Below are 11,163 nucleotides of genomic sequence, written 5' to 3'. Positions count from 1 at the left end.
ACCGGAGGGTTTCTGTGTGGGGTTTTCAGGCCCACTGGGTGACACTCACCATGTGGCAAATACAGCACTGAAGTCTTTGGTGTAAAGGGGCTAATGATGTGTGTGTCTCCCGAGAGACCCAGCAGGTTGGGTCTGATCATCCGTGTCTCACTAATGCAAGACTCAGAGTCAGAAAACTCCTTGGACACCCTCAGCACAAACTCCAAGCTGTCAGAAGCCAGGCTGGCCATGGGACAAGCAGAGTCCTACAAGTGCAAGCATCAAGGCCTAGAATCATTTATTCACACAGGCAGACTTGGAGCTGAATGCACCCCGAGCTGAGTGGCTGTAAAACTGTGAAACAGGGAGTATGCATGCAAGGCTAAGCAATGGAAATAGACAGGGCTGTGTTTATGGGCTGTGTAAACACTCAGGTGTTTGCTTCCTTATAGGTTGTAAATTATTGTAACCACTTCCTAGTGTCCAACAATTTTTCAGTGAAGCTTAAAAATCAAGGCAGGTAAAATTGTGTCTTTCTCCATCTAAGCTTTTGTCCTTTAAACATAATTTTATCTTTATGTCTTCCTATCTGGTATGTGCCTTCTCTGCTCCAGGTCAGTTCTTCTTAAAAAGACTCACATGGCTACTACCTGCAAGTTCTACATGCTTACATTTTTCTGTACGGTCAGTTGCTTCCTTTTTCCCTGGCTTTCAGTCTTATTCATTCTTCTTTCAGTTCATAGTTCTCTGGTTATTTTTGCAGTGCCTATTTTTGTGGTTTCTCTTCCTAAGCTGTTTCTCTTTCGGTGGCATGAAGCCCTCTTTCCTTCCATCTACTTCACTTTCAGTATTATATAAGCCAATTCATTATTACCTTACTCACCTTCCTGTGCCAGTGACTTGATGAAATACCTGTCTAAACTGATGTGCTAAGGGGGCTTTGTGAGGGGGGCAGAATATGCACCCTTGTGAAATTATTGGAGTCTGGATACTGTTCTTTGCTCAGCAAGGGTCATCTAGATCCAACCTCTGGACAGTATTTTCTAGACTTTTCCCTCTGCAGTCTGCATGAACTATAGGGGGTCACTAGTGTACTACAAAGGCTGATTTGTCTGGCAGTGAACTACAGTGAGTACACACACTCACATCCTCTGCCTTTGACTTTTCCCAGACTAGCAGATCACCTAGGCCCTCTTTTCCTTCTGGTTCATTGATGGGCACATGATCCAGGGACATCACTCTACAGAACATGCTGCTTGTCCTCTGATCTTTCATCCATTCAGATCTTATGTTGTTTTATTGTTTATATTGCATGTTCTTGCACATCCATTGGGAAACATCATCAGCACCAATTCAGGATTAACAGACAAAAATACTCTCCTGGAATCTCTCAGTGTATGTGCACTACAGTACCTCCTACCTGTCTGTCTGTTAAGAAAACCTGATTCTTTTCCTCTTTCCTTGTCTAGTCTGTTGCCAAGTCTGGCTTTCTCTTTTTCTATGAAAATGTGACCTTATCTGTAGCAGTTGCTAGGACAGTTTTTTGCTACTGGTCATCCTTTATCCTGGTACAGCCCCTTTCTTTTAGGCTCCCTGATAGCCATTTCCCAGCCCAGCCCTCCTTCAAATAATTTCTCATATTACTTACCTCTTACCTCGTCATTCCCTTATCTCAACTTTCCTTTTTTTTTTTTTCTCCTGTGCAAGTCTGCAGCTCTAGTCTGGTTTCTTATCATGTCCCCACATCCCCTTATTCCCTTTGTTCTACTTGCTATTCCAGCTTTAGTGTCCCCTCATCTATATTTCATTCCTATCTATTAATACTCATATAGCATTTTTCATCTGTAAATTTCTAAGAATTAAGTGCCTGTGGAGAAACCTTTCATATCAGATCTTCAGATGACCTTATTCACATTTCACTGTGAGTCTCTTCCATGGTGGCCACAAATACTAATACATTTTGCACCTAACTGCTGTCCTGTTAACTCAAACACCTGCAAGAAGGTCTACTGAAATCCAAGACATCTGGGGGAAAGCACTTTTTCCACTCAAATTAGCTCTTCTGAGCTAACACACTTGAAAAACCTAGAAATGCCACACTCATTTTTTTAGTCTGAGTTTAATGCTATGATATAGTCACATCACCAAGCTGAAATGGTGTTAAATATAGATGATATGCAGTCTTTCCAAAAACAGTAAGATAATTTGACAAGAGAGAACTGGAAAGTTCATATAGAAAATTCTTTTGAAAATAGAAAGATAACTGAATGGTGTAACTTGAAGAATAAGGGCTGAAGAAGAAGGAAAATGGTACTCGGGGGAAGCAGTTGCTCATTTTTATGTCTGCATTTTTAGAACACCTGAAAATATGTTAGGGTGCTTGTTATTCCAAAAATACCTTTATTCCCTGCCCTTCCAGAGCTAATAATCTAATTTTGGACATCACAAAACAACAAAGTAACAGAACACCACTGGAAAAAACCACTGTCCTGCTTATCTTCATGAACATTGTTTTATCCACATTCCTTATTTCAGTGTATCCCCCACCCCCTTCAGCATCTCAGCAAGCAAAAGCTACTTCATTTTTGTGGCTCTTTACAGCTTATTCCCACCCCATCATCTTTTAATACCTGATAGCGAAATCAACGTCTTCCCCCCACACATTTCATTCAGTAATAACTCTCTGCTTGTTACATTTTCAAACCAGCACCTTCATGCTTTCCCTCACTGCTGCTTCTCACTCCCACTCACCTAATTTTCCTTCTTTAAATCCCTCCCTAAAAATCTCCTGTGCTGTGATGTCTGCTGACGGAATGATAATGAAGAGTCAGCTGTGTGCCAGGATTAGTGTCTGTCATGGGGAACAGTCTGGGCTTACTCTGTCTCTTAGATCCACTTCTTGTGCTGGGCTGGAAGTGACTTGAAGCAGGCTCCCTCTTTTCCCTGTGTTACTTCTGGGTTCTGGAGTGGGCTCTTAAATAAACAAAAAAAAATAAACTGAGGCAACAGAAATAAAAATTAAATGCTGGCCCAAACTAGGAAGATTAGGCAATAATTCTGTTATGATTCATCAGCTTAGGTAAATTTAAATAAAAATCAATGTGACTGGCAACTGCCTTCATTAAAATATTGAGAAATAAACTGTTTTTCTATGCATTTGTGCCATTTTTCTATTTATTTATAATCTATAAGAAATTCAGTGTGTTTGACTTTTTTATCTCTCCTTGTTTTCAAACCATTAGATATTCCATTTTCTGTTTATCTTTTGTCTGCAGCCCACAAGACTGTGTGGTAACTAAAGAATGTGAGAAAGCATAATGCCAAAAGAGCAAAGACTGAAAGGAGAAAAGATTTCTGATCACTTTTTAACAGGACTGTAATTCAAATATGTTGAAGATGGAATGATTTGTATTACACATTCAATAATTCTGATTCAACTAGAGGTGGCCACTGTCAATACATACCTGTCAAAACCCAAAAAATCTTCCAAGAAAATCAATAAAAATCCAATTTTATAATCCTGATATTTTCAAACTGTTAAAAAAAATTGGCAAAACTCACCCTTTTCTGTACATGACAAAAAAGCCAGTTAGGTGCATTATAGATTTTTTTCACAAACCGTTTTTAAATAACTGTTAAGGCTGGATGAGAATAAGAAGATAAAAGTAGTAACATGAGTTAGTTTGCAAGTGTTTCACACACCACATCCAGGGAATACTGCATGGTACGGTTCTTCAAAGTGGAGATTCAAAAATCCAAGTGTGATTATGCAGAAATCATAATTACTTATTTTTTATCACTTTCCCTAAAGTACTGCAGTACTAGAGTACAGAATAAATGCAAGTATCTGTTGTGATGGTGCTTCAGCTGTGACTCCTGTCAGAGAGAAGGCTCTGACAAAAATTCTGCTAAAAAACCCCAGGCCATCGATGTTAGCTCTGCAAGCAGAGTAGGTATCATCCAAATTAAAATTAATTTAAAAAAAAAATAAAATAAAAATATTTGGTCAGAGCTTTTAACCAGGATGTTATGGTCTGGTGGATTCAGACAGAAAATTAAATCTGATAAAGAAAACAAGGGAGCCAAACTGAAAAACCAAAGCCTAGACTGAAGCAGCAAAATTGAAGTGAGTTTTTAAAAAATGTGCATACATACTGGAGGAATGGTATAATCTTGTTATTGTAACCTTGATCCTCTCTTTCTCCCAGCATTTATTGCTCTCATTAGTTACAAAATATCTAAAAGCAGATCATAAATTTCTTGTGTCAGGACAGTATCTTTAATGTGTTCAGAACATGCCTAGTGTAGCTTCAGATGTTCTTTACGAAAATAATATTACCTCTTGGGTTTTTCTGTGTCATTTCAAAGCTTAAGAAAAATTAAAATACAGCAAGTCTGGAAAGGTCAAATAGTGTCTCCCCTCATTCTGTGCACGACAAATAATCAAAAAGTTATGCTGAGATAACAGATAGGGAACCTGAGACACTGTGATTACCAAACTTGGATCAATTTGTGCCCATGCAAGGGCACAAGGTGAAGCATCAGCTCATTTCCCTCCTCAAAAATATATCTTTTTAATTTTACATTTTATGGATATTTTGTCCCGTTTGTTCCTAATGGTTTTCCTCATGGATGTGCATCAATATTGTGCAATTACACAGAGAAACACTCAGCCTGAAGGAACCCACTCTGTGATATATGATAAAAGTGCATTTTTTTTGGGGGGGGGAGAGATGAATGGCTAAATTAGGTCTCCTGGGATTTGAAATTTCAAACCTGAAGTGCAATGCCAAGCAAGAAAAACTATTCTGTGCCATTCAGGGGTCCAAAGAATTCTATGCTGGAACCCTGCAATTCACTGGAAGCCCTTGGTGGGGAAAGCTCTTTCAAGTAGTTTGTAATGGTGTGGCTGCTAAATCTGCTTTTTTACTTTGTGGATGTTTCCAAGGGATCTACATGGTCCTGATACTGTCCTGGTGGCAGTCATTACTGCACCTCTGCTTAAAAATTTAAATATATGCTTGTGTGATGCTTTCATATATTTAATGAAATTTATTTAATATATAAGTATCAGTTTTTCATGAGTATTTCTTAATTATTATAGAAATTTTCCAGACTCTGCCCTGTATTTATATATATAGACAAATATAATGCATTACATTTTAATATCCTCTACTGTTCTTCTCTATCTTTTAATCCTTTTCAACATCTACTCTGTTAAAATTCTTTTCATGTACCTACTGAACATCTCAAGAGATAAGAGATCAGAATTTAATGCAGGATAAACTGAACAATTGTTTGCTGTCTTGAAGCTGATTATTTGGCCCCCAACTGAAATTTAATTCTTCAGAAGAGTTCATAATGGATTTAGGAACCATGCTAAGTTTCATACTTTTAAAATAAATTCATTATTTGTTTTTAGTTACAATTTCTCCAAGGTACTAGTGGCACAGGAAAAGGAGCAGTAAAGCACTGAGAGACAATTACTACATGCAGCAGCTGGGAGAGAGGAGGTAAACTGAAATTGCAGGAATTTACTTTAGAGTGCAATAAGCTTATGTTAGCTAACACATGGCAACTAATACACGATAAAAATCCAAGTGCAGAATGGCCATTTTTAGTTCATGGGGAACAGCTGGCTCACCCTAATATGCACTTCCCTTCCTTAGGGTTTTTTTTTTCACATGCTAGGTGGCAAGGAACTATATTCTTTTGTCATATAGAAGACCTGCGAGTGCTCAGATAGGAATGAAATAGATGTAAGCCACGTCGAGTAATAATGATCTTTTTTTCCTTTTAAAAGAATCCAAGGAATTAATCCAAAGGCTGCAGGTAGATTACCTTTGGTAGTAAAGTTCATGTGTGGGCTTGAGTTCAGTGCACTGGATTTGAGCCTGTCAGTCATCGAGCTCCTAGTTCACCTCACACCTTTTGTTCTTGTGCAGGAACACTGCTGGCTTGTCAGTGTTCCACAAGCCATCAAGTGCCATCCAGAGTACAGAATAAATGCAAGTATCTGTTGTGATGGTGCTTCAGCTTTGACTCCTGTCAGAGAGAAGGCTCTGACAATGTTTCTGCTAAAAAAAAACCCAGGCCATCGATGTTAGCTCTGCAAGCAGAGTAGGTATCATCCAAATTAAAATTAATTAAAAAAAAAAAAAAGTCTGTTCAGAGCAGGGAGGTCACTGTCATACTTTACTCTGCACTGGTGCAGCCCAATCTTGAGTGCTGTGTGCAGCTTGGGGCCTCACAGTACAGAAAGGACATGGAGCTACTGGAGAGTGTCCAGAGGAGGGCTATGAGGTTGGTGAAGGATTTAGAGGGAAAGCCACATGAGGAGCAGCTAAAGGCACTTGGTCAGCTCAGCCTGGAGGGGACTGAAGGGAAAGCTCATCCCAGCTCACTGCTTCCTCACCAGGGAAGCAGGAGGGACAGGCACCGACCTCTGCTCTCTGGCGACCCACGGTAGGACCCGAGGGAATGGTAGGGAGATGTGCTGGGGGGAGTTTAGGTTGGATATAAAGAATAAGTTTTTCACCCAGAGGGTGGCTGAGCAGTGGAAGTAGTTCTGGCACCAAGGCTGCCTGAGTCTGGATGACACTCTCAGGTGTGATTCTTGGGGTGCCCTACACAGGGACAGGAGTTGGACTTGATGGGTCCCTTCTAAATCAGCAGATTCTATGATCTGTGAACAAGTCCTCACAAATATCACCAATATTGGCCTTTAATAATAGTACAATAAGGAAAACTCCAGTCCATGGCACCACTCCAAACACCTTAGGAACAGGATAATAAGTCAGAACCATTCTCTATGGGATCTGGTATACAGAGTAACCAAAATATGGGGCCTACCAAGGCCAACCACCTTCCATCAAGAGTACAGGTGACAGCATTATTTGATGAATCTCATCATAAATATTCTCTGCTATGGCAAAGCAATGCAAACTCAAGCAAAAAAGGTCATAATGCCTCTAACACCAATGCTGTAGCTGATAAGGCTGTTACCAAGATTATGAGGGACTAATTCTGCCCATGCAAACTTCAGCCATCTTGAGATAGGCCAAAAACTGGCTTTAGTGTCACCAGAGAATGTTACACCAAGACCACAGTCCTAATAACATTTTCAAATGACTATTTTATGTGTTTGAAGACATAAAGCACATAGTATTTTTTTTTCAATTTATCTGTATTTTGGCCAAGTAATATGTCATCCTAGGTATTCCTGACCTGTGATTACCAAAGTTGTTTCCCTTCCTATGAGTGGCAGTGCTGAGAACTGGATATTCAGCAAGACCAAATCATACCCACTTTTCTATACCCAGCCTTGGATACAAGCTGTAGAAAAGCTGACTTTACAGCACCTGGAATATAAAAGCTCCTACAGTCTGATCTGCCAGAAAATAATGTTCCATTACACGGGAGAACCAAAGTTCAAATATCCTGAGGGTCTGTGTAAGGAATGGGCACAGCACTGCAGAACAGCTAACCCTGCCCATGCCTGAAACTATCCCAAAATCCAAATGCATGGCAGAGTTGCTGGGTGCCTGCAACTTGGCAATGTCTATAGAGAAGGGCTTTAGAGTCAGTTCCATCTTTGCTTAAAAATTCTGGAAACTGCAGTTTTGGACACGAAGAATGGCAACCCCATCAGCCACTACATCCTGATGGGGTCATCCATGATTTAGCATCACTTGAGAAGCACACTGAGCAAGGAACTGAATTGGTTCCCCAAGTCTCAAGCTTACCCTTCCATACAGTAAGTAAGAACTTTTAAAAAAGAGCAGCTGCAATCAGCCAGTGAACCAGAAAGTGACAGAAATATTGGTAAAGTGTCCCAGGATGGCACTGCAGTCTCACAGAGATTTACACAATAGGCAGGATTTAAAGCAAACACAAGAAGAGATGCTGTTTAATTAGGACCTTCACAGATAAAACATCTGGTGTAATTGGTTAAGGAGAAGTCTTTACTCAGGCAACATTCATTGGGATATAAACAATGTCCAGATGTAAAAGCTAATTCAGTAGCAGGGCTAAGGTAACAGAGATTTCACCTGCACGACTGGAACATAAGGTTTATAATCCATGCTGCTAGGGGACAACAGCAAGAGCAAATAATGGTGAATCCAAAGAGTCAATTCTTTCTTTTAGTAATAACATGCTTCTGAGAATCATAGAATCATAGAATTGGCTGGGTTGGAAGGGACCTCAGAGATCATCAAGTCCAACCCTTGATCCACTCCCGCTGCAGTTCCCAGCCCATGGCACTGAGTGCCACATCCAGTCTCTTTTTAAATATCTCCAGGGATGGAGAATCCACCACTTCCCTGGGCAGCCCATTCCAATGTCTGAGCACCCTCTCAGTAAAGAAATTCTTTCTAATGTCCAACCTAAACCTCCCCTGGCACAACTTGAGACCTCTTGTGCCCTCTTGTCTTGCTGAGAGTTGCCTGGGAAAAGAGCCCAACCCCCCCCTGGCTCCAACCTCCTTTCAGGGAGTTGTAGAGAGTGATGAGGTCTCCTCTGAGCCTCCTCTTCTCCAGGCTGAACACCCCCAGCTCCCTCAGCCTCTCCTCTTAGGATCTGTGCTCGAGTCCCTTCACCAGCCCAGTTGCCCTGAGGTCAGAGAATAATTCTGCTTTAAGTAGAAAAAACTGAAAAAAACTCAGCCTGATGGATACTCCACCCTAGTTGATGGTATATTGTTCACCCATCACTGTGAAGCTCTTGGCACCTGCATGCCCTTTGCTTTCAAAAAGCACATTCTCTGATTTTGAGCCACCTGGGTTATAGCAGTTTCCAAGGAACTGGTATCATTGATCATATAGTATTCTGAAGTATCCTTTTAAAGGATGTTCATTTAATTGTTTATACATATATTTTGTTGAAATAATGGAAATTAAATAACAGGTACACACCATGGAGCTCCATGGAGCTACAAATCCTGTCACAAATGCCTCTTGTAGAGCTCTTCAGATGTTTTGCAATGGATGGCAGCCTGGCTTTACCTAATCCTGCCCCCATGAATAACCTCCAGGTTATTCACAGGAAAGCCTCAAGCTCTGCAGCACTCCAGTGCTGTTTCTGCTTGGCCACACGATACCTGCCATTGCAATGCATTCAGATGCAGTCTCTGTAACAAAGGAAATTCTCCTTTACTAACCTTCTTCTTGCTTATCTTCTTTGTACTGGTGGAATGACATACCTCAGCAAAGTGCAGGGAAAATAAAAGGTTTAGAGGCCAGGCAAATACTACCTCTTCTGTCAAGAGGGTGGTATTTTCCCTTGAATATCACCCTACACACTGGTATAACCCATGGGGATTAAGAAGCACCATTTGGCATATAATACAAACAACTAATGCTAAATAATCTCCCAAGAAGTCCTCTTCAAAATGAGTGATGCCCATCAGAGCTTTGCTGCCTTTCATGTGGAATTCATTAAGCAACATGTCTATATATATATTTTTTTTATACATATATATATATAGTTATCTTGACACAATATAGGCTGAAGTGCATTTGCTGTACTTCCCCACTATGGCCATCACACAACTCATGTTCTGTGGGCACACTGCACAAATGCACTGACAGCCTAAGCTAGTTAATAGCCTTTTAAAATGCACATCATTTTCTCATAAACCAAATCTCTGCAGCAATCCAAGTGGAAAAACTAACTTTAAAAACTTTTAATGTTTTGCTTTTTTTTTTTTTTTTTTTTTTTAAATTCATAGCCACTAGCAATATATTATAACGAACAGTAGGTATAAAACTACACTCCAAACCTTGAATGTTTTCACGATAATTTTTACTTTTAAGAATTTAATTTGCTGCATTTTAGATTTGAAAGTAGCAAGGACAATTTCAAACGAAAACTTCAAAAACAAGATACAACCAAAGAGTTTTTCTGGATGAAAGAACACATGTAAGGAGGTTCAAGACCCTACAGTGAGATCAGCTATTAGCTAATTAAATATGTGACTAAAATTCATCATTTTAAATAGCAGCTGTATTGATGGTGAGCAATCTGGTAAGCAAACAAATGATAGTGGGTTTTTTTTTCATATCTTCAGAGAGAAACATTTATCTTAATAAGATTCACTATGCCATAATACACGTGGAATAAGTCAATGTCTACTAATTAAAGGACACTGTCAACCTGATTTTCTAAACAGCTAATTAAAATATCTAGCATCTAATACAGCACTTCTTGCAAAGTATGCTCTGTTTAAAAAATACATCCCTGTAAAAGTTACTTGTTTTTCTATTCCCTCGTGTTTGCTTTTTTAATTGGTTTTTCAACAAAGGAGGATCTGCTGAACTCAGGTTCTATTTCTGTATCAAGTTCCATTAATGCACACCCCAGTACTTACACAGAAGGCCAATGATTTGTAGGTCTGAAAGTTATACAAGAAAACAATGACACTAATCCTGTGGTTTTGCTGTTGTTGCTTTTTCAAGGATGACAAGATTTTTTTCTCTCTGTTTGGGGGGGTGATTTTAGATAATCTCGGTGTTACTCAAAAATGTAAAATTTTCTAAAAGAAATGTGATTTTCACATTGATGAGGAATCTTTAACTCCCCATTTTAAAGATTACATTAGTTTCTCAGAATAAGCAGGCTTCTCTGTTTCTCATTCTGATTCTGGATGTAGCTTTTTCAAGAGAAAGAAGTTGTTGTAGATCTGTCAGCAAGGCTCTGGGAGTAGGAGGATGTTTGGATTTCCGGCATATTGCAACGCATTTCTTGGCCAACAGCAAAGCTATGTGTGTGAATCTCATTTTATATCCGTTGTTTGCAATACCACAGATTTTAAGAGACATTTGAAACAGCCTCTGTACTCCTAATCTTAGACAAGTAATCACAAATCATTCCCTAAAAGAACCTGAGAGGGCAAAATACATACCTGTAGGAAATTCACATCATGAGGTACTGTGGCCAAAGAATTCTCTCATAGAAATTATATAGTAGAATTATATAATAGAATTATATAGGAATATATATATATTATGTAGAAATATATAATTATTATTATATAATAGAATTATATCCACCACTCCCACTATGTATCCTTCTTGCCTGTCCTCCACCAATATACAGAAAACACCATTTTTCCAGCCAAGGCATAAGCAACATCCTTCAGAGTGCATCAGAGCTGATCCTTCATCAGCTGGAGGAATTGTGTTA

The sequence above is a fragment of the Heliangelus exortis genome, chromosome 8, assembly GCF_036169615.1.
Source record: "Heliangelus exortis chromosome 8, bHelExo1.hap1, whole genome shotgun sequence".
NCBI classification, from domain to species: Eukaryota; Metazoa; Chordata; class Aves; order Apodiformes; family Trochilidae; genus Heliangelus; species Heliangelus exortis.
Note: the sequence above shows the minus strand (reverse complement) of the source record.